Genomic DNA, 22,278 nt, shown 5'->3' with positions numbered 1-22,278 from the left:
ACTCTGCATCTTTGTTGTGTGCTGAGAAGGAAGGGCAAACCGAGTCTGAGAAATGGAAGTGTTAGTCTTCACTTGGTGTAGCAGTGTTGTAAACAGAGGAATGAAGATGGGGAAGCTGCTGAGGAGAGGTGCTTAGGCCGCATTAGCTTGCCAGGAGGTCGCGGGCATTCAGAAACTGCCCTGTGAACTCTGGGCTGCTTCTCACGTGTGGTTAAGCTTAGAGTTTAAGGCTAATTGTAGTTCCTGTTGGGCTAATGGCTCAAGTCATAGACCTTAAATATCACCTTGGAATTGATTGGGCCGCATTGCCACAGTACTGTTTTCACTTTGCACACAGATGGGGAAATCTGCCTGGTTCCCTCTTTGTCCCTGGGTTACAAAAACATTTTGATTGGAAGTACCCAAACCTATCCAGCCATTCTGCAGAAGCAGAACGAGTTCTTTTATTAAAACTTTGATTTCAGGGGCAACTGGATGGCTCAGTGGGTTAAACTGACTCTTGGTTTCGGCTCAGGTGGTGATCTCAAGGTGGTGAGATTGAGGCATTGGGCTCTGGGCTCCAGGCTGAGCTTGGATTCTCCCTCTCCCTTGCACCTGATTCCGCTCCCCACCCCCATCACCCCTACCCCACTTGTTTGTGTGCACATGTGTTCTCTCTCTCTCAGATAAAACCTTAGACAACTAAAATTTAAAAGTTCGCTTTTAAAAATCTTTTATCTCCAACCTACTATATACCATTTGAATATGGGATAAGCTCTTGCTCTTTAAGTCTCAGAGTTCCCTCGGCTCTGCTACTTTAGTCTGGCATGGGCACTGAAACTGCCGTTCTTGTGATATAGTCCTGAGGGTTTTAGGCTGGGAGCCAGCAGCCCCTGGGGTCTAGTCCTAGTCCCAGTGGCCTTGAGAAGCTCCTGTGGGGATTTCAATCCATTGTGTGTGGAATGAAAGATGTGGATGACAATGCTAACATGTCCTTCACATCTCTCCTACACGTAAAAAAAGTGGTACTCCAATTGTTTGACAAGTAGAAAAAAGCCTTTGCTTTATTGAAGATGTTATAATTTGCAGCTCCCTTTACTCCTCCTCATGCTTTAGGTCTCTCCTTAAGTGTTGCTTCCTCAGGGAAGCCTTTTCCAGACCTATCCCAGGCTAGAGCAGGACTCCAGGCATATGCTCCCTGCTAAGGGTGTTCTCTTATTTCATCACATTAGCACAGTTTGTAATGATGCATTTCTTTGAGGGGCTGTTTTTTTGTTTTTATCAATTTTCTTTCTCATTCTGGGACTCAGGATTCTGGGAGGCAAGCTCCCAGTCTGGTTTGTTCACCATTGACTTTGCATAGGAGCCACTCAGTAAACATTTGCTAAAGACTCAACAATGCTGCATTAGCCTTTCCGGAGGATACAAAGATGATTCCATGACAGTCTCTGCCCTTAAGAATCTTCAGATTTACTTTTCCTGTTTCTCTGTCATCCCACTGCATACCCAAAATAGGCTGCAAGAAATTGAAACAAAAATCCCTGAGCTCTTGTCATTAATCTGATCACAAGATAGGCTTTAGTTTTCCTTGATTGGACTGGTTAGTTTTTTTTGAGACAGAATTCATGAACTGAAGCAAAGTCCTGGATGGAGGTTCTAGGATGGAAGTGGTGGACCGGAAAAAAAAAAAAAAAAAAAAAAAAGAGAGAGAGAGAGAGAGAGAAAGAGGGATGGAGAAATAAGGAAGAGAATAAGACAGAAAGAAGAGCATTGAAATCCTAGGGTTCTGTCTTTTAATTAACTTGCCTGTGTCTTTTTTGACTGATAAGCTTTATAAGGAAGGACATGTTTCTTAAACAGAATTCCCACCTAAAGTGTTGAGTAATGGAAACACAAAGAGTTTGCAACCGAAAGGTGATCATCAGCACACAAAAAGTTGACCCGGCTCCAGAAATCTCTTTGCATTTTAAAACCAGAAGGATACTGATTTGTAAGAGGATTGGCGGGTTCCTGTAAACCAGTACAGTTATGATCAATACAGGTGTTTGCACCATGAAACTAGAGCTAGCCATTGCACATTTAAGCAGCAAGCCTAGACTAGATGCTGCCGGGAGCTAAAAACAGGAATTCCTTAGGTTGGAGGAGTGATGGGTATTCATCAACCAGGTACAGGAGGCGTGAAGGGAAGTTGATTGAATTAGGAAATACAATTGCTTTTGGCCTGAGTTTGCAGTTTGTAGGGGGATGACTTAGGGGAGTTTTACTGATTAAGTTTCTACAGAAAGCATGAAATCTCTAGCTTCAAAAAGCCAAATAGCTTCAATTTATCTTGAGAACGGGTATAGGTGGAAAGTATGGACAGTTGAGAGAAGGTAAAATTTCTCTTCTGGCTCCTCTTCTTAGAGAGTTCCACTTTCATGGCAGAGGACAGCCTTTGCCTGCATAGTTGTCCCAGCTTCCCTTTCTCACCAAAACCCTTTGCCTGCCTTTATGCTTGGTCCACTTGGGAGCTTAGATCCCAGTCAGACCATATCCCTCCCAAAGCCATTCCAGGAAGAAAAGAATGACTCAAACAATCACATAATCTCTCTTCTTTATGAGGAGGAAGGAATTTTAGCCAAGAATGCAAGGTGTGCCTGTGGGCTTAGCGCCTACACACCCCCACCCCCACATATGTCCATTCTGCTTTTTCACTTACTTGGACGGAGACAGTATGGTATACCATGTTGGCCAAAGGCCAGGAAATAACTGCGTGAGGTTGACAAGTAGCCAAGACATCAGGCTCACGGGTCTCACTAGGCAATGTTAATTGGCTCCTCCTTCATTTACAAAAATATACTCAACAAAGATAGTATGTGGGAACGTGGTGCTTTCCTATCTGATGTCCCTCTGCGAGTTAGTTCCAGAGAAGGTCTGCTCCAAGCAGTCTCTTGGTTTCCCTGGGAACTTGCCCCTTTCTAAAAGCACTTTCACACAGTTCTTTACAAAGCAAATCCCTTTGTTTTCAGTGGCAAAGCTTCTCTTAAATCTCCACTCTACCACTTCCTACCTGTACAGCTTGGGCATGTTATCCAACCTCTCTGTTGCCTCATTTACTTCATCTTTACGTGGAGTCAATAATGTCTCTCTCATGGGAGACTTGTGGGAAGCAAATAAGATCATCTAAGGAAAGTTTTTGCACAGTGCCTGGCACACAGTGTGCATTTAAAAGTTGTCACTGTTTTTAATCTGACAATGAGATTTCAGCCTATTCTCTTCTTCTTTGCTCCTTCAGGGTTAGAAACACCCCCTTGACATTTGGTACCCCTCAATATCTGGGTTCTATTCTGGTGTGGTGAGAGAAGAGCAGAGCGAGAGAGATGGTTGGGCAGGAGTGAGGTGATGGAGACCTGTGCCCCTGTTCTTCTACTCTTCTTCCATTGCTCTTTCCATTATACCATACTGATTCTTTACCTGTTGATGGCCGGATACAAAGGTAGGTGCCGTGCAGAAAGGAATGTGGATTCAGCTGTGTCTTCCAGGAGGTGGTAATCTGAGTTCTAGGTTCTAGTTCTAGGTAATCTAAGTTCTAGTTCTAGGTCTTTTACCTGTTCTCTGAATATGCAACATGTCTTGCTGTTTAGCTAAAATCCTAGCTCAAACCCACCCCAGGAACTAATGTCTAATACAACAAGCACTGTAGGGATACCAGTGGTACCAGTACGATGATCATGGTCATGGAAGACAGGAGTAGTCATTGAACCATTTGGCATTTAGAGAGAAACATTTTTAAAAAGCCAAAGAGCAGGTCGAGTATCAAGCTTTCTGAGCCTTCTCAAGGGTTCAGAGATACTGTTGTGTCGTTACCATAGATGGTGAGGCTGAGCCTATGGCCAGCAGGCTAATCACACAATGAGCAGGAAGCTCTCTGGTAATGACTGCAGGATGGCACTGTATATATTTTTATTTTTAACATGAATTCATATTTTATTATTTCTTGCATTTGTCTCATCAAAGCAATGTTTTATTCTTCATTCTGGGGAAAGTGGGGTGACTTCCATTGCTATCTCTCACAATAAAAAAGTGGAAGAGTGGGTATAGATTATACAGTTTTAACACTAGACAAAATCAGGGTTATCTAATCCAAGCCCCCCAGTGGTACAGATGTGGAAATTGAGCCCCAAGGATATTTTTTTTTAAATATTTTATTTATTTATTCATGAGAGACAGAGAGAGGGAGAGACACAGGCTCCATGCAGGGAGCCCGATGTGGGATTCGATCCCGGGACTCCAGGATCACACCTTGGGCCTAAGGCAGGTACCAAACCGCTGAGCCACCCAGGGATCCCCGAGCCCCAAGGATATTAAATGAATTCTCTGCTGGCAGAAGGACTGGTCTTCCAACCCTAATTCAGGGTCCTCTATGTGTGCTTTTTGGTTTATTGCTCTTCCAAAGTGACCATGGACATCAAATGATTTGAGAGCCATTGTTTTTGGGATGTAAAGGTGCTCATCTCTGTGGAGGATTCTCAAACAAGATAATGACACCTTTGACCCAGTCTCTTCCTGTCTTTGGCACATTATCCCTGACTAGCCATGGAAATACACATCTATTACACGAAAGAGGCACTGGTGACAGAATGAACAGTTCCTGTTTTTCTCGTCTGAAGGAGAACTTGGCCACTAAATCTGTGCTCTTACAGAGTCATGATCAAAACAGATTCAGATCCCTAAACTAAACATGGTCCAGAGGATTGATTGAAGGATATCCATCTATTGAATATCCGTCCTCTATGGACCCTCATCCTCTAGCTCTGTAATTCAAAGAAAAGGTCAGATCTACAGAGCACAAGACATGGATATTTATGAATAGATTTTCTCGAGGATGATTGGTTATGTGATTTTTAAGTCTCTTAACTAAGGAAAATTTTAAGATAAACAAGAAAATAGAGAAGATATTTGGAGAAAATACACTCAAGATAGCAATTATTCAAAACCAAGATACAACAAATTATAGAATTATCTAGGTTAGACTTAATTTTTCTCTTGATCTATATAGATTATCTTTTTAGTGGTTTAGATGCAACATTTGACATTTCCTTTTTCATTTAAAGCCAATAATTACTTACCTATCAAGGAGCTGCTATGCATCAAACACCATAATGATGCTTTTCGTGAGATCTCATTTAATTTGCATAGTACTGTGAGGTAGGTGTGATATTTCTCATTTTATTGATAAGGACACTAAGGGGTCAAGGTAGATTTAAAAAAATTTTTTTTTAAATTTTTATTTATTTATGATAGTCACACAGAGGGAGAGAGAGAGGCAGAGACACAGGCAGAGGGAGAAGCAGGCTCCATGCACCGGGAGCCCGATGTGGGATTCCATCCCGGGTCTCCAGGATTGCGCCCTGGGCCAAAGGCAGGCGCTAAGCCGCTGCGCCACCCAGGGATCCCAAGGTAGATTTTTTAGGTGGTTGATGACCTATTTCTGTTCCTATGAAAGTAGAGCACAGTAAGGTTTTAGGCAACTACCAAGGAAAGGTTGTTAATCAGGTTCCTGAACTAAATAAAGCTTGACTATCAGAAGACCAGTCTGTTCTATCTGACTAGCACCACCCTAGAAACTGCCCTCTGAATTTTGAAGATGCAGCCTATTAAAGCAGCCATTGTGCCCCTGATCTTCCCATAGTCCCTTAGTGTATATGACTATGGGTAAAAGAAGACTTCCGGGTGAGTCTGGTTTCCTTGGAGAACTTCTTTTTCCTCTTTCAGTTCTTTCAATTTTCCCTGCACCAGTAGCTCCCCTTTCTTCATGGGCTCCTTCATGGGCTCCTTCATGGGCATTGCTAGGGATGGATTCAGAGTTAGAGCATGAGGATCTAGGTTCTCCAACACCAAGAGGCACAGCTGTGAGTAAATGCTCCAACTTTAGTACTTGGACTCTATAATTGTGTTTTGTTCTTAGAGTCTTTTTAAAAATATTTTCTAGGTCTTAAATAATTTTTAAAAAACAATAATTTCTGGGTCTGAGCTGGATTACATGATTCCAGAGACATTGCAAGTCTTATCACTCCCTAATGGTGATGCCTAAAATTGGTAAACTTTTTTTGTGAAGTCCTTTCAGAACCAATTTACATTCAGCAGACAAAAGGCATTCTCTTTCTTTAGTCACAGTAATAAAAGCTAAAGATATAATAGCTTCAGATACGGTATCTCATTTACCAACCACACCCATCAGAAAGACTATTAGTCCCTCCGAATGTATAAGGAAATTGAGACTCAAGTAAACTGCCATGTGTTCCAGATTATATACCAGAAAGTGTCTAGAATACAGATTTCTCTAACTCCGAAGCTCACACTGTGTTGTGTTGTCCCTTTTTTTAAAAAAAAAGGAAATATATTTATAGAAATTTACACACCAGCTTTGACTCTGAGTCTTGAATGTTTTTGAGAAATCAAACCCAGTTAACCTCAAGGAAGGAAGATTTGCCACCACTAAGGTCATGCTGAAGAAAACACCATAGTTTCTAGAAACATTTCCAAAAGCTACAATCCAGAAAGGCCTAATGTTAAAATTGCATGAATGCAATATGTGTATAACTTGCCAGGTCAGATTCATTTGGAAGTGTAATTTCTGTTTGTTTTTTAAAAATCTCTCTCGTTAATGTTGGCCCATGTTCTTATTTTGTGAAACATGAAGGGTCTGAGCACCTGATTATTGAGATGATTCCCTAAACACCCTTCCAGCTATAACAGTATTTCTATAGATTGTCACTACCTTCTGCCATGCTGCCTATTCAGGATAATTTAATTTTTAGAAGTGTTCCTTATTTAAATAATATTCTACACAAAGTATTGTTTGCTCTCCCACTTATCAGTACTCATTATTATAGCCGTCAGCCAAAAAAGATAGTAATTATCATTCTTAGGCACAGCTGCAGAGCTGTCTTTGCTGGATACCTTAAGGGGATAATGCTCTATTGTACCTTTTTATTGTCTGCTTTATTGGAGAATGTGCAGTTGTAGGTAGATTTCCCCTTCTTCATTTTCGTGGGACCCAATGATTTGAAATGCTGTTGTTTTTCCTAATGTGAGAGTCATTGCAGAACCAACCCTGGGATGTTAGAAAGGTCATCATTTCTAAAAATCATACTTCGCTCTTGAAAGGATGAAGACTAAGTTTCAAGAAGGTGAAAGTTCTTGTTTGCATAGTGTGACTAGTCAAGCTTTACTTTTGTGCTTAGTGACATACATAAAAATGTATGGTTGTCAATATAGAGAGAGTGAATGAAGGAAATGAAGGAATCAGTAGGATCCTTTGGTTGTAAGCAACAGAAATAGACTCTGGCTAATTAGGAATTTTTATATTTTTTTATTTTAAGATTTTGTTTATTCATGAGATACGGAGAGAGAGGCAGAGACACAGGCAGAGGGAGAAGCAGGCTCCCTGCAGGAAACCCAATGCAGAACTCCATGGGGGTGAGGAGGGGAGATTCCTGGGTGGCTCAGCAGTTTGGTGCCTGCCTTCGGCCCAGGGTGTGATCCTGGAGTCCCGGGATCAAGTCCCATATCGGGCTCCCTACATGGAACCTGCTTCTCCCTCTGCCTGTGTCTCTGCTTCTCTGTGTGTCTCTCATGAATAATGAATAAATAAATAAAATCTTAAAAAAAGAGAAAAAACAGAACTTGATCCAAGGACCCTGGGATCACGCCTTGAGCCAAAGTATCTCTTCTCACAACATAGCTTGCTTGCTTTTAACTCCCTGAATAGTACCTACTGGTAAACAGATAGTCTTAATTTCAATGTAGTCTAATTTATCAAATTTTTCCTTTATAGTTAGAACTTTTTGAGTCTTGTTTGAACTGCATGTTTTAGGAGCTGCCTTCTTAGAGACTGACTGGTGGGGCTGCCAGGCAAGGCCCTCACCTCCCCAAAGCCACACAAGCTAATAAGCTAAGCCACCACAAAGCTCTTTCTTTGGAATTTTACTCTTTAGGAAAGGAGATGAAACTGAAAATGGTTGACAGCACTAGAAGAAACCATCTGAGAGTCCTTGCCAGAGACCCAGATTCTGTTCTTCCCCAATTGCTGAGTATGGCTTTTTAGCTTGATTTCTGCTTTTCTTTCAGTTCTTTGAGCACACTCTTCCCCTGGCCCTCCATATCCTTCCAATAAACTCTCCTTCTAAAAAAATTTCTAGGGGCATCTGGGTGGCTCAGTGGTTGAGCATCTGCCTTTGGCTCAAGGTGTGATACAATAGATTTATCTGACAGAGAACTCCTATCTGGAATATATAAGGAGCTCCTACACATCAACTCCAAAACAGCAGACCACCCATGGAAAGGTACTCGCAGAAGAAGGTATCCAAATGCCTAGCAGGTGTACAACTCCATAGGCATGAGTGAAAGCCCAAATAAAGCCACAATATGACACTACTATACACCTACCATCATAGCTAGAATGACATGGGGACACCTGGGTGGCTCATTTGGTTAAGCATCTGACACCTGGTTTTGGCTCAAGTCATGATCTCATGGGTTGTGAGATCGAGCCCTATGTCGGGCTCCACACTCGTCAGAGTCTGCTTGAAGATTCTCTCCCTTTACCTTCTTCCCAACTCATAGGCATGTGCATGTGCGTGTGTCCACGCACACACACTCTCTCAAATAATCTTAAATAAATAAATAAAATGAAAATGACAGACAATATTAGGTGTTGGCAAGGATTTACAGTGAGCAGAACTCTCAAAGACTGCAGATGGGAATGTAAGTTGGTATGATTAACTGCATACTACTGACATAACAATTTCATACCTGGTTATGTACTCCAGAAAAATGCATGCATATTATGTACCAAAAGGCACATATAAGAATGTTCACAGAACACTAGCTATAATTAATGAAATCTGGAGTCTGTCAACTGTCCATCCACACCAGAATGGGTAAATCATATCACATCCATACACATCAACACAGAAAATTCAATATGATATAGAAATGCAAATTAACACACCACATGCAGTAAGGTGACTCCTATGACTATGAAGAAGACATACTATACAATTTCATTTATATAAAGTTCAGTAATAAATAAATTAATACATGATGTGAAAAGTCAGGATAGCCAATACCCTGAGGGAGTTAGGGGTGCAGTTAGTGACTAGAAGGGGGCAATAAGGGGTTTTCTGGGTGTTGATCATGTTCTGTTTCTTGATCTGTGTATGAGTTATCCAGGTGTCTTCATCTTGTAAAAACCCATTCAGCTTAATTAAAAACATTTTTTTTCTCATGCTGTCTACATTGATGCTTTGAGATAGTTCTTCTGAGTTTGAGGGTTCCTTCTTGCATCAAATGAGTGAGGACTCAAAGTAGGGAGGAAATATAAAAGGTATTTGTCAGTTAGAAAGTCACAAACAGGTTACTTTCCTATAATCAGGAGAAAGAAAAACCTACTGGTAGCAGGAAGAAGCAAGAGTCTTCTAGGGTCTGGCATTTGATGAGATAGATATTTAGTTACTGGCATTTTCATTGTTTTTCCATGGCAGGACATACAGCAGAGACTTGGGAACACACATGCCTGCAGCCAGGTTACTCTTATGTCCCATAACTATGTTGCTTGCATGACTGTTGTTGCCACAGCAGTTGGCTATGCCCCCAGACAAATGAGGGTGCTGGTCTCTTCCCACATATCTTTATCCCAGTCTTCCTTGCCAGGAGGGTACTGCCATGTGTTCTCAGCCAGCATCTCTTGTCCAAGGTTCCTGGTTTGGTTGACAACAAACATCCTGCTCAATATAACTTTTATCTTACAGCTTGAGATATCATGACCGATTTTGGCCCAAGGAACCTAGTAGTGTGAGTGTTGAAGGGACAAATAACCAATTTGTTTGTGACATCAGGATGATTCTTTCTCCTCTTGATAAAATAACAAGGAAGCCTGCAGACCCTGATCTGGTGGTTTTTACCATACAGGGGAATTGTAATAGCTTTTCAGGGTCCGGGGAATTGATGTTAAGTTTCTTCAGTGTTGGAAATAAAGGAGCTGAGTCCAAGTGCATGGTTGAGACACGCTCTCCCCATAGTCGCTTTTTTCCCTATGTCCAAAATGCATTGAACTTTAAATATGTGGTTTATGTTGTCTTTTCTCTGTGTGTGTCTTATACTTGAATAAAAATTTTATGAAAAGAGAACAGGGTAATGAAAGACCTCCCGATTCATGCATGCCTTGGAGTAACAATGCTTGGGTTGAATCCTGACTCTCTCTCCCTAACTATATGACCTTGGGTCTCAGTTTTGTCACTTATAGAAGGAAGAAAGTAGCAGTACCTACCTCTCTGGGTTGTTGGCTGGATTAAATGAGTTAATCCAGGTAAAGTGCTTATTACAGCACCAGGTAGACAGAAAGCAGAAAGTAACTGTTAGGTACATATTTTGTAGAGTCATCTGTCCATGCTAAGTGTGCTGGGGGATGTAAAGAAGTGTAAAACCCAGGCCTCAAAGAGCTTATAACAATCATAATTAGATAAGATATGGGGCAGCCTTGGTGGCTCAGTGGTTTAGTACAGCCTTCAGCCCAGGGCCTGATCCTGGAGACCCAGGATTGAGTCCCACGTCAGGCTCCCTGCATGGAGCCTGCTTCTCCCTCTGCCTGTGTCTCTGCATATCTCTCTCTCTCTCTCTCTCTCTCTCTCTCTGTGTGTGTGTGTCTCTCATGAATAAATAAATAAAATCTTTAAAAAAAAAAAAAAAAAGACGGACAGGATACGTAACAGAACAAATAATTGACACTCCAAGAGGGTATCAGGAAATTACAGAGAAGGAAAACCTAAGAATTCAGTGGAAGAAGAAATTACTGTAGGTTAGAGTGTTCCCAGCAAAACTCAGAGTTGTGAGAAGTCAGAAGAGGGGCTGGCTTTGGAGGGGGCGTGACAAAGGAGTACCAGGGGATTTATTTCTTCCTCTGGTAGTGGTTAGGTGAATGTACTCGGTATGTGAAAACTTTTGATATGTACGCCCTTCTGCATGTGTGTTGTACCATTTGATTTTGAAGCCTGGTTAATATTTGACCTTAGGCAAGTTACTTTACCTCTATGAGTTGCATTTGCTTCACCTACAACTATACTTAATATCTTATATAGTGTTGTCATGAGGGTTAATGATCAAAGTATATGTAGAACAGCAGGTCCGGCATGGGACAGCACAGCAAAACATTTCACGTACCAGATGTTCTAACTGGAATAGAAGGTGACAGACTGGGAAAGACCTTTCCCTTGTTAAGATTTGGAACCTCTATCTGGGGCTTGTTGCTTTGTTGAGGGAATGACCTCATGTCATTATTGGAGTTGTGAATGGAACCTGTCACAGTTTGTCAGTGTGATGGCGCAGTGACTCAATTGCTGGGACAAAGGGCACTTCTGCTTATCAGAACCACAGCTTGACAATTGTCCCACACCACCACTGTCTATTTCCTTTTCCTGTTTAGTCACAGCCACATCTGGGAGTGAGAGTCAGTACCCGATCCAGGTGTGCATCAGTAAACATTTACCGAGTGTCTGCTGGGTGTCAGGTATTGTGTAAGAACCATAGAGCTTGTGATAATGAATAAAAACAGAATAAAAAGTAACATAAAATAAGACATGGACCTTGCCTTCAAATAGCTATAGTTTAGTAGCAAGATACATGTGCTTCTTCTGAAAGCTATTTTTTTTCCTTCTTTCCCTTCTTTGTCTCTCCTATTGTCCCTCCACTCACCCACCCCTTCCCCATCTCACACAAACCCTTCCCTGAACTCCCCTCCATGTAAGCAAGCTGAAAGCCATTGAACATGGCCTCTCTCCAACAAAAGCAATCAATTTGTAGTACATATCTTCTCCTTGGCTCCCCCAGAATTATAGATGGCCATGCCTTACATTAATTATGATAACAGAAGCAACCACTTATTAGGTGTCTGGTACATACATGCAAGGCATTATGCCAGGCCCTTGCCTACATTATCTGTAACTCTCTCAGTATCCTGCAGGGCATCGTTATCCCACTTTATAGGTGAGGGACCTGAGGCTTGGAGAACTGAAATAATTTGCCCAACATTGCCCCCAGCCTATTTGTAGTACAGTGCAAGCCTGTTCTCTCCCATGTGCCGTGTTCCTCGTAGAGCTGTTTGCAGTGTTTGCTCTGATGATTAAATAATGTAAACACCTTCTGCGTCAGTTCATCAGTCAACTGTGTACACATAAAAACCTATGTGGTTAGGAGAAGTTGGTGCCAGGGCCACTCTTGCTGTAATTATTCTGGCTGCCTGGAAATGTCCATAAAAGAGCCACTCAGCCTCACAAACAACTTCTGACCTCCTGTTTTGTAAATGCCTTAATATTCAGCAGCACTAACTTGCTCTGCCATCAGAAGGGAATCTGAACCTATTTCATTATCTATATTAAAATCTTGGATGCAAGCGCCATAGGAAGAGCCTCTACATATTGAGAAAATTCTGCTATTCTGGTCCTCCCTTACCAGACTGTCTCTCTCAGATTAATGCTTACCTCTAGCCTCTGTTCTAGGAATCCGTAGGCAGATAGGGATACCAGATGCAGATTAAAGTGAGTATTGCTCTGAGCTGGGCACAGAGGAGGCAGCAATAAAGTGCATGTTCTGAGTGGTTTCATGTGTAAAGGAACAAGGCGGAGTGGCTGCTATTGCCACTAGCCCAAGGGTTTTTGGGTCCTGGCTTCTAACCGTGTATAAGCCACTCAAACTGAGATAGTCAGCTCTACTTAACATAGTCCCACGGTGTATATTGGGCACAAGTCATGTTCAGGTGAGGAGGGAGATCAAAAGCTAGCAAATCACTATGGGTTTAGGGTCTGTTCTTAAGCTTTTCAACCTTAGAAAGGCAATCATATTCTTGTTTTGAGAGGTAAGCCTTCCTGGAGATTGACACACCATCTACAATAAGAGATGTCTGTTGGCAGTATGACTAACAACAGTTATTTGTTCAAAAACAAAAAGCTACTATAAATTGAGCTTCTTCTGCAGGTGCTTAGCTCTCTAGGTATTATTTCCAGTTTCCAAATCTCGAACTCTTTCCACTCTTTCTCAGCCCTGAAAGCATTCTGTCTGCTGTTCTATTACTGATGGAAATGTCTGCCCCTTTGCCAGTTTGGTTTCAACCAACTCAGGCAGAATTATCATTTCCCTTTTTGGGTTCACAAAGCACATTGCATATACATATAAGAACACTCTCTTATTGTATCATAATTGCAATGATAGTGTCTTACTCATTTTTTTTTTATGTAGGGCCTGTCACGGTATCTGGCCGTGTTGTGTAGTGGAAGGACTGGATTTAAATCTTGGGTCTAGTTTCGCTAACATTTTAGCCTCAGCATGCAACACAACCACCTGTTAGCGAACAGTATATCCTCAGTAAATTTGAATGAACTAATGAATGAGTAAATATAATAATCTTGGATATTATTTTTCCTCTGTGCATCTTTTTCATTATTAAAACTGATGGATAATAGTATTTATAGGGTTGATATGAGATTAAATGAACTGATGAAGCCAGGGTTAAGTGATGGTGTAGTAGTGACTTCTGAGATTCATGTAGTGGTTTTAAGGTTTGTCACGTTGCTGCATGTCTAAATAGTACACTTAGGTTTATCGCCACAGTAGTACTCTATTATATGAATATGATAGAGTTTGTTTATCCGTTCTCTTGTTGATGGGTATTTGGAGTGTTTCCAGTTTTTTACTATAATGAATAAAGCTGCTGTGAACATTTTTGAACAAATCTATTTTGGACATATCTTTCACTTCTCTTGCATATAAACAGGGTAGTGGAATTGCTGGGTCATAAGCTGGGTGAATGTGTAAGTTTATTAGAGGCTGCTAAATCATTTTTCAAAGTGATTTTACCTCTTTATATTCCTAACCAACAATATGAGAGAGTTCTAGTTGTAACTAGATATTAGTTGTAACTAGATATTTATTGTAACACTTGATATTATCATGCTTTACAACTTTAGCCTTTCCATTGGAAAGCATATAGTATCTCATTGTAGTTCAATTTACACTTCCTTAGTGTCCATTGATGTTGAACATCTTATCATGTGCTCTGTGGGCTTCTTTATAGCTTCTTTAATGAAGGGCCTGTTTTTTTTTTTTTTTTTTTTTTTTTACTGGGTTATTCTTTCTATTATTGATTTGTGGGAATTCTTTATGTATTCTGGATGTAAGTCATTTTTCGGTAGCTTGCCTTTTAACTGTTTAAGTGATATCTTGATAAATAAATTGATAAAATGCAATTTATTAAATTTTTTTTCTTTCATGGTAATGCTTTTTGTGTCCTAAGAAATCATTGCCTACTGCAAGGTCATGAGATTTTTTTTTTTTTTAATGTTTTCTTGTAGAAGTGTTATAGTTTTTTTTTTTTTTTAAGATTTTATTTATTTATTCATGAGAGACACACAGAGAGAGGGGCAGAGACACAGGCAGAGGGAGAAGCAGGCTCCATGCAGGAAGCTGGACGTGGGACTTGATCCTGGAACCCCAGGATCACACCCCGGGCCAAAGGCAGGCACTAAACCGCTGAGCCACGCAGGAGTCCCAAAGTGTTAATAGTTTTAGCTTTCATATAGATGTATGATCTTTCTCAGTTTAATTCCAAAATATATAGAGAGAGATAGAGAGGAAAAGGTTAAGGTCGATTTTTTTCCATATGTATGTTTAGTTGTTCCAGCACATTTATTGAAAAGAACTTTCCTCCCCCCATTGCATTCTACGGCACCTTTGTCAGAACCTAAATAATTATATATGTATGGGTCTACTCCTAGATTCTCTATTCTCTTCTATTAATCTGTCATTCCTATTATACTGTCTTAATTACTAAGTCTTTATAGTAAATCTTAAAATTTAGTAATGTATGCCCTCCAACATTTTTCTTCTCCCAGATTATCCTATTAACAGGATTTAATAAAAATTGACAATTAACCAGTTTTTACTGAAGGAGGGGAAAATTATAGGGATTTTGCTTGGAACTGTATTGACTCTATAGTTCAATTTCAGAAAATTTTTCATCTTAACATTTTGAGTTTTCAAATCCATTAACATGAACTCTCTCCATTGTTTAGGTCTTCTTTAATTTCTCTCAGAGTTCTATAGCTTTCAAGCATAGAGATCTTACATATCTTTTATTAAATTTATATCTGTGTATTTGAAATTTTTATGATATTGTAATTTTTTAAAATTTCATTATCCAGTTATTTGTTATTAGCATTCATTCATTTATTTTTAAATATTTTATTCATTTATTTGAGAGAGAGAGAGAGCACAAGTAGGGGGAGCTGCAAAGGGAAAGGGAGAAGCAGGTTGCCTGCTCAGCAGAGAACTTGACACATAGCTCTATCCCAGGACCCTAGGATCACAGCCCAAGCCAAAGACACAGGCTTAACTAGCATTTAGATATACAATTAGTTTTTAAGTAATGACTTTGTATCCTGACACCTTACTGCATTTGCTCACTGCTCCTATGATTTTGTTGATATTTTTGGACTTACCGAGTACACAGTCATGCCACCAACAGAGAGCTTTACCTCATTCCTTTGCTTTTCCCTCCCTTTCCTTACCTTGTTGCCATATGTGTGGATTCCATTACAATAGTGAATAGATGTGTTGAGATTGGGGGAAAGCATTTGATATTTCACCACTATGATATTAGCTGAAGTGGGTTTTTTTTTTTTGTATGTGTATACATGCTCTTTATCAGATTGAGGAAATGGTCTTCCATTTCTTTATACTGAGAGTTTTATTGCTAATGGCTGTTAAATTTTACTTTTTCTTCATTTATTGCAATGGGCTCACAAGGTACTTGTACAACACATTATTCTATGCATGTGTGAATAACTTCTGTAATATTCTGGGGGAGGTTCAGAGGAGTTGCCTAAGAGAATAGAAGCCTGGGCACGTATTTTAAAGTGACCACCAGATCCTAGTGCCATGCACAGTTTTGTGTCCCATGAATCCCAGTTGAGTCCTACATTTAATTTGTGGACACTTTTTGGGTATTGTTATTTTCAATTTCTCCTTCATCAACCCTTATATATATATTTTTTAAAGATTTTATTTATTTATTCATGAGAGACACAGAGGGGGGCAGGGAGAGACACACACACACACAGAGAGAGAGAGAGAGAGAGAGAGAGAGAGAGAGAGAGGCAGAGACACAGGCAGAGGGAGAAGCAGGATCCAAGCAGGGAGCCTGACATGGGACTCCATCCCCCGTCTCCAGAATCACACCCTGGGCTGAAAGCAGCGCTAAACCGCTGAGCCACCCAGGCTGCCCCATCAACCCTTATAATAGCAGAGATGTCTCTTACTGTGGCAGTAAAAGTGAGACTTTGGGTCCTCCCCTCCGCCCCCATAGCTTGCCTGTATCTTCTAAATCTCCTTCAGTGAATATGCACTGCTTGTGTTAAAAGAAAGTTTTTAACCTTCTGTGTAATTGAGATTACAGATTAGTAGACTTTAGACCCATTTCTATCAATTCTTACTGAAAACAAACTTTTCCCTGTACTCCAGGTTTGTTTTTTTTTTTTTAGAAGATTTTATTTATTTATTCATGAGAGGCACAGAGAGAGAGATAGGCAGAGACACAGGCAGAGGGAGAAGCAGGCTCCAAGCAGGGAGCCCGACGTGGGACTCGATCCTGGCACTCCAGGATCACGCCCTGGGTCAAAGGCAGACACTCAACCGCTGAGCCACCCAAGCATCCCTGTACTCTAGGTTTTATGGTATTCTCTGGTCAGGTAGAGAGGAAGCTGTCCCCTTGCAGAACTGTACTATTTTTCTTTTTAAAATATTATTATCACAAGACTGATTGTACACAGGGCTTTAATAAAATGTTAACACTGTGCTGTGAAACCACAATGCTCAATCTCCATTTGAAGGCTACTTCAAAGGCACCTGAAAAAGGAGTGTTACATCTATGACTTCATTTCTTGCCTCCTGAGTACATTAAACGTAATTTTCACCCTTTCATTCTGTGTCAGCCTCCTGTATAAGAAGTACTGTATTTTCTGCCCATCATACTTTGTCATAAAAATTGAACATGTATAGATTGGCTGAAAAAAATTAATGTCATAGTAGATGACTAAACTCTTCCTTGGTTGACCCTTCTATATCACTTCATTTCTGGAGATGTTCATTTTTTCCTCTTTCCCAACTTTGGGTTCCTAGACGAAGTTCCCAGCACAATTCAGTTCAAAAGGCTGTTATGTAGTGGCCAGAGTGGGAGAGTAAACACAAAGAGATCATGCCTGGGTGTGCTGTGATAGAAGTATAGATCAAAGACTTCAGCCCTGCTTGAGAGTTTAATGACTTCCAGCTGATTGGTCTGGGTCCAGGGTGATTTTGCTCAAAGGTAACTTTTCCTAACAGTGGCTTTAAATTCTGGCATTTTTTGTCCATCCGATTAACAGTGGAGGATTTAGAGAACTGAAGGTGGAGAATCCTCTTTCAGTCTGGACTGAGAATGATAGCTCTAAAATGTGGAATAGGGACCAGAGATAGGTTGTGATTTCCAGCTGCTGTGCTGTTTTTGTGGAACAGGAAGTCATTATCTGGAGGGCCACAAATCCTTGAAGAGTTCATTTCCACTTCCAGAAAAGGAAGTGTCACTTGCCTGCCAGCTGGAGCAGGCTTTATCCCTGGAGCTTCAGAGCCCCCCCAGAGAGCCATTCTAAGTCACTGCCTTGTCAAATAATCAGGTTTTTTTTTTTTTTCTTTCTGATCACAGATTCCTGATATAGGGAATGTTTTCTGCTTTTTCTTAATACTTAATGTGGCTCCTAATGAATACCAGTTATTTCCTTTGCCTTATATTGATTATTAAAATTAAAATGTTGCTACGAAGCAAAGAACAAACCTCAAAATGAATAAATGCCCTCTTTCTCTTCTTTTATGAGTACTAATGAAAGTAATTTAAAGTGGATAGCATGCCATATTTTACAAGTGGCATTCACATGTCTCATTTGGTTGTCACAACCATGTTGTGGTGGGTAGACCAGATTGTTTTTATTATCCTTTTTTTTTTTTTTTAAGATTCTGTTTATTTGAGTGAGAGAGAGTACAAGAGATCATAGAGGGAGAGGGAGAGGGAGAAGCAGACTTGTTGCTGAGCAAGGAGCCTGGTGTGGGGCTCAATTCCAGGACCCTGAGATCATTACCTGAGTCAAAGGCAGATGATTAACCTACTGAGCCACCCAGGTGCCCCTTATTATCCTTTTTGAAAGTGAAGAAACTGAGACTTGGAAATTGAGTAACTTGGTCAAGATTAGGTAGTTTTACAGAAATTAGCTGCAGTCAGTGCTGGAGTACATCAGGGTGGTCAAGCTGAGGGTCGTAAGTTCCAACTTCCTGGGTTCAAATTCTGGCCCACCCAACCTCCATGCTTCAGTGTCCCCAAGGGAGGACCTACCTTATTTCAGTGTTCCAGGGTCAAATCAAGAGTTTCAGTATAGTTCTAGCAGAGTACCTGGCATACGGTACATGATTGGTGAGCGTTAGCCAAGCCACTGCTGTTGTCTTGAACATGGAGATGGGGGTAGGTTATTATCCCTCTCTCCTTCCAGCTCCCTCGCCTGCCCTAAAACCTCAAGTCTACTCCTCAAGTCACCAGAGAACTCCAGACACACTCCAGAAGTCACTGAGGGCTGTGTGGGTTTAGGCAATCTAATCCCAAATTAAATCCTTTGAAGAAAAACAACACCATAAAGATCTCTTTCCTTGGCTCAGTTTTGCCCTGATTCTAAAGATGTTTGTGCTTCTCTCCACTGACACACGCCTTGCCCCTTCTTAATCTTAACTGGAAATCTTAAGGTTTTAGATTAAGATTAATTTAGGTCCTCCTAAGTTTTTTTGGGACTATTTATTCTTTATTTGCTAACAACCTTTATCAAATGCTGACTAGTATTTTTGCCCCAGCCTGCTCTTGAAGATAGGATAGAAATCCCTGTGCTGTGCAGTGCATGCTCTTGGAAAGTCTTTGAGGAAGCAAACCTGTTTTATATTGTGCAAACTGCTCTATAATATAACTCAGGTTCATGCTTTGAAGTGGGCATATGATTCTACCTTTATGTCCTTCGCTTGACTTACCCCACTTATACAAAGGAGTGGCAACAAATAGCCACACATACCAACTGGCTGTGTGTCCAGCTGCAGAGGAGATTCAGTCTGACCTTAGGAAATGCCCACAGTGTAGGAAACAAAGGTTACTATTTTTAAAGAGTGGAAGGCAGCATGTTTGTCAACATTTCAGCATGTCACAGGCAGGCAAGCTTCAGAATTGAAAATAGAAATCCTGATCCCATTACCTCATCTCTGTCTACTGAAGTCCCTGACTTTAAATGTCAGTGGGATCACATTTACTTTATGAAACAAATTATCAGCATTGATCATTCTTTATCCACTATCACAGTTTATTACTTTTCACATATCCTGCATGTCCCCACCGAGGCAACCAGACATCGCATATATGTACTGGAATTAATACAAACTGCCCTCCAGACTCTCTTAGCATACGCAATGCTTATACCAACAGGTTGGTCAGATACTGCCAACAACTCCTGGCACTTACTGTCTTCCACACTGTCTGTTTAAATATTGTCCCATGAAAACTCTCATCTATAAATATTAAGCAAAAGAAAATAAAAGTTCTAAAAACTATATATGCAAAATTATCCCTACTTGGTAGATAGGTGTGTATTCATGAATGCATACATGCACACAGTGAGACAGCCTGAAGGAAACACTATCATAGTGACATCAGTAATCTCAGGTGGCAGCAAGATTCAGGTGTTTTTATTTCATCTTAAGCAGGCTCCATGCCCAGCACGGAACCTGACTCAGGGCTCGATCTCACAACCCTGGATCATGACCTGAGTTGAAATCAAGAGTCAGACACTTAACCAACTGAGCCACCGAGGCATCTCAGCTTTTAATTTTATGTGTTTCTGCACCATCCAAATTTTCTAAAATATAACTTGTTCCTTAAAGCTATTTAAAAAGTTCATCTTTAGGGCAGCCCAGTGGCGCAGCAGTTTAGTGCCGCCTGCAGCCCGGGGCGTGATCCTGGAGACCTTGGATCGAGTCCCACATCAGGCTCTCTGCATGGAGCCTGCTTCTCCCTCTGCCTGTGTCTCTGCCTCTCTCTCCCTCTCTCTCTCTCTCTCTCTCTCATCTCTATGAATAAATAAAGTCTCTTTAAAAAAAAAGTTCAACTTTAGGGCACCTAGGTGGCTTGGTTGGTTGGTTGACTGCCTTCAGCTCAGGTTGTGATCCTGGAGTCCTGGGATTGAGCCCCACACTGGGCTCCCTGCTGAGCAGGAAGTCTGTTTCTTCTTCTCCCTTTGCCTCTCCTCCTGGCTTATGCTCACTCTCTCTCAAATAAAGAAATAAAATCTTTATAAAAAACAAAGTTCATCTTTATATTACAGAAGCAAATTGTTACTTATTTTAGAACTTGGTGCCTGGAACAATTATAAAAAGCAGTGTGCTTTGGGGCAGGCCCAGGTGGCTCAGCGGTTTAGCACCGCCTTCGTCCCAGGGCCTGATTCTGGGGACCTGGGATCAAGTCCCTTGTCGGGTGCCCTGCATGGGGCCTGCTTTTCCCTCTGCCTGTGTCTCTGCCTCTCTCCCTCTCTCATGAATAAATAAAATATTAAAAAAAAAAAGGCAGTGTGCTTTAAAATGAATTCACATGTGAGTGCATTAGATTTACTAGGCCTTAAATCCCGAGTTATCCCCAGCTGAGGCAAAGGACACTCAACCCTGGTCCCTATGGACAGTTGGGAAACATGTCAATTAAGCAGCACCTGTCAGCTCAGGATACAGAAAGGTATGAGTGTGCTCTTGGCTTTCCACTTTCCCCTAGTCTCTGCTTACTTGATTTTATTTACTCTCTCAGAAATACTAATGGTCTCTGGGAGACTTCTGAAGAGGCTATGACCTCTTTGATCTGATCTGTAACTGGGCCTCTCAACACACAGGTTTTGGTTTAATATATCTGTAAATAAATCTTTATTCCAAGACTGCTTTTTGTATTTCTGTCTGTCTGTCTCTTTCTCTCTCCCAAATGCAATAACTGCCTAGCTAGGACCTACTCAAACAGCATGAGAAATTGTAGGATTTATTGGAACCTAGAACTACCTTAATATCTGGATAGTAATTATAGACCTTACCAAACAACAGTTAAGCACTTTCAAATGTTTAGAAACATATTCATATGTGTTATTTCATATTTGCTCCAAAACTAGAACAGAGATTATGGTTGTCCCATGCTACAGGTGGGGAAATGGCACAGAGAGACCTGCCCAAGAGCAAAGCAAGTTTGTGGCAGAGCCAGAACTAGAAATAAAACCTTTTGTTTCAGGGTGCCTGGGTGGCTCAGTTGGTTAAGCCTCTGCCTTTAGCTCAGGTCATGACCCCAGGGCCTGGGAATCGAGCCCCATATTGGGCTCCCTGCTCTGCAGAGAGCCTGCTCCTCCCTCTCTCACTCCCACTGCTTGTATTCTCTCACTCACTCACTCTGTCAAATAAGTAAATAAAATCTTTTTAAAAAAAAAGGGGGGGGGGGTAAATATTACTGTTATCTCCATTTTACAGTTGAAGAAACTACAGCCCTATTACATTTAAGTAGGTTGCCCAAGGTCACAGTGTTAATAGATGGAGTAGCCAGGATATGAACCAGCCTAGAACCACAGTCCATTGACCACTTGGCAGTGCGGTTAAAGCCTCTCCACTTCCCACCTGTTTATGCCTAGGGTCACCAAGACTAGAGATGACAGTTCATCAGAGAAGAGTCTTAAAATTCCTCCCCTCCAGCCTTACCAGAGTTTGAAATATGTGCCTTGTATTATTTAAGCAATAAGAATATTATTGTTTCCTTGTGAAAAGAATGAGGAAGAGTAGAGAAGAGCACCAAAATAGTTTGGCTTAAAAGCCAGACAAGTGTGGAAGGTTCTAGAAATTTATATCTGCCCACAGTTCCTACAAAGATCTTGTCATCTGTCTCCTGCCTGGCTACTAAATAATTTGGATTGCAAGCAACAGAAGCCAACTTTACTAGCTTTAAGCAAAAGGAATTTATTCTAAGGATACAGTAGTTTACAGAATCAGAAGAAAAGCTGAAGGGCCGCCGGGTTGGTTCAGCAGTTTAGCAGGGCCTTCAGCCCAGGGTGTGATCCTGGAGACCCAGGATCAAGTCCCACGTTAGGTTCCCTGCATGGAGCCTGCTTTTCCCTCTACCTGTGTCTCTGCCTCTCTTTTTGT

The 22,278-nt window shown here is 41.0% G+C and overlaps 1 protein-coding gene and 1 pseudogene across 5 annotated transcripts in view; one reads left to right on the top strand and one right to left on the bottom strand.

The window, feature by feature from the left end:
- STON2 (stonin 2) overlaps window positions 1–22,278 on the top strand; it is a 144,425-nt gene that overhangs the window by 92,493 nt on the left and 29,654 nt on the right. The gene's annotated exons all lie outside the window — the stretch shown is intronic.
- Window positions 5,668–10,019, bottom strand: LOC112934901 (gametocyte-specific factor 1 pseudogene; annotated as a pseudogene).

This window comes from Vulpes vulpes, chromosome 6 (assembly GCF_048418805.1).
Source record: "Vulpes vulpes isolate BD-2025 chromosome 6, VulVul3, whole genome shotgun sequence".
Lineage (NCBI taxonomy): Eukaryota > Metazoa > Chordata > Mammalia > Carnivora > Canidae > Vulpes > Vulpes vulpes.
Note: the sequence above shows the minus strand (reverse complement) of the source record. Positions and strands in the feature narration are given on the sequence as shown.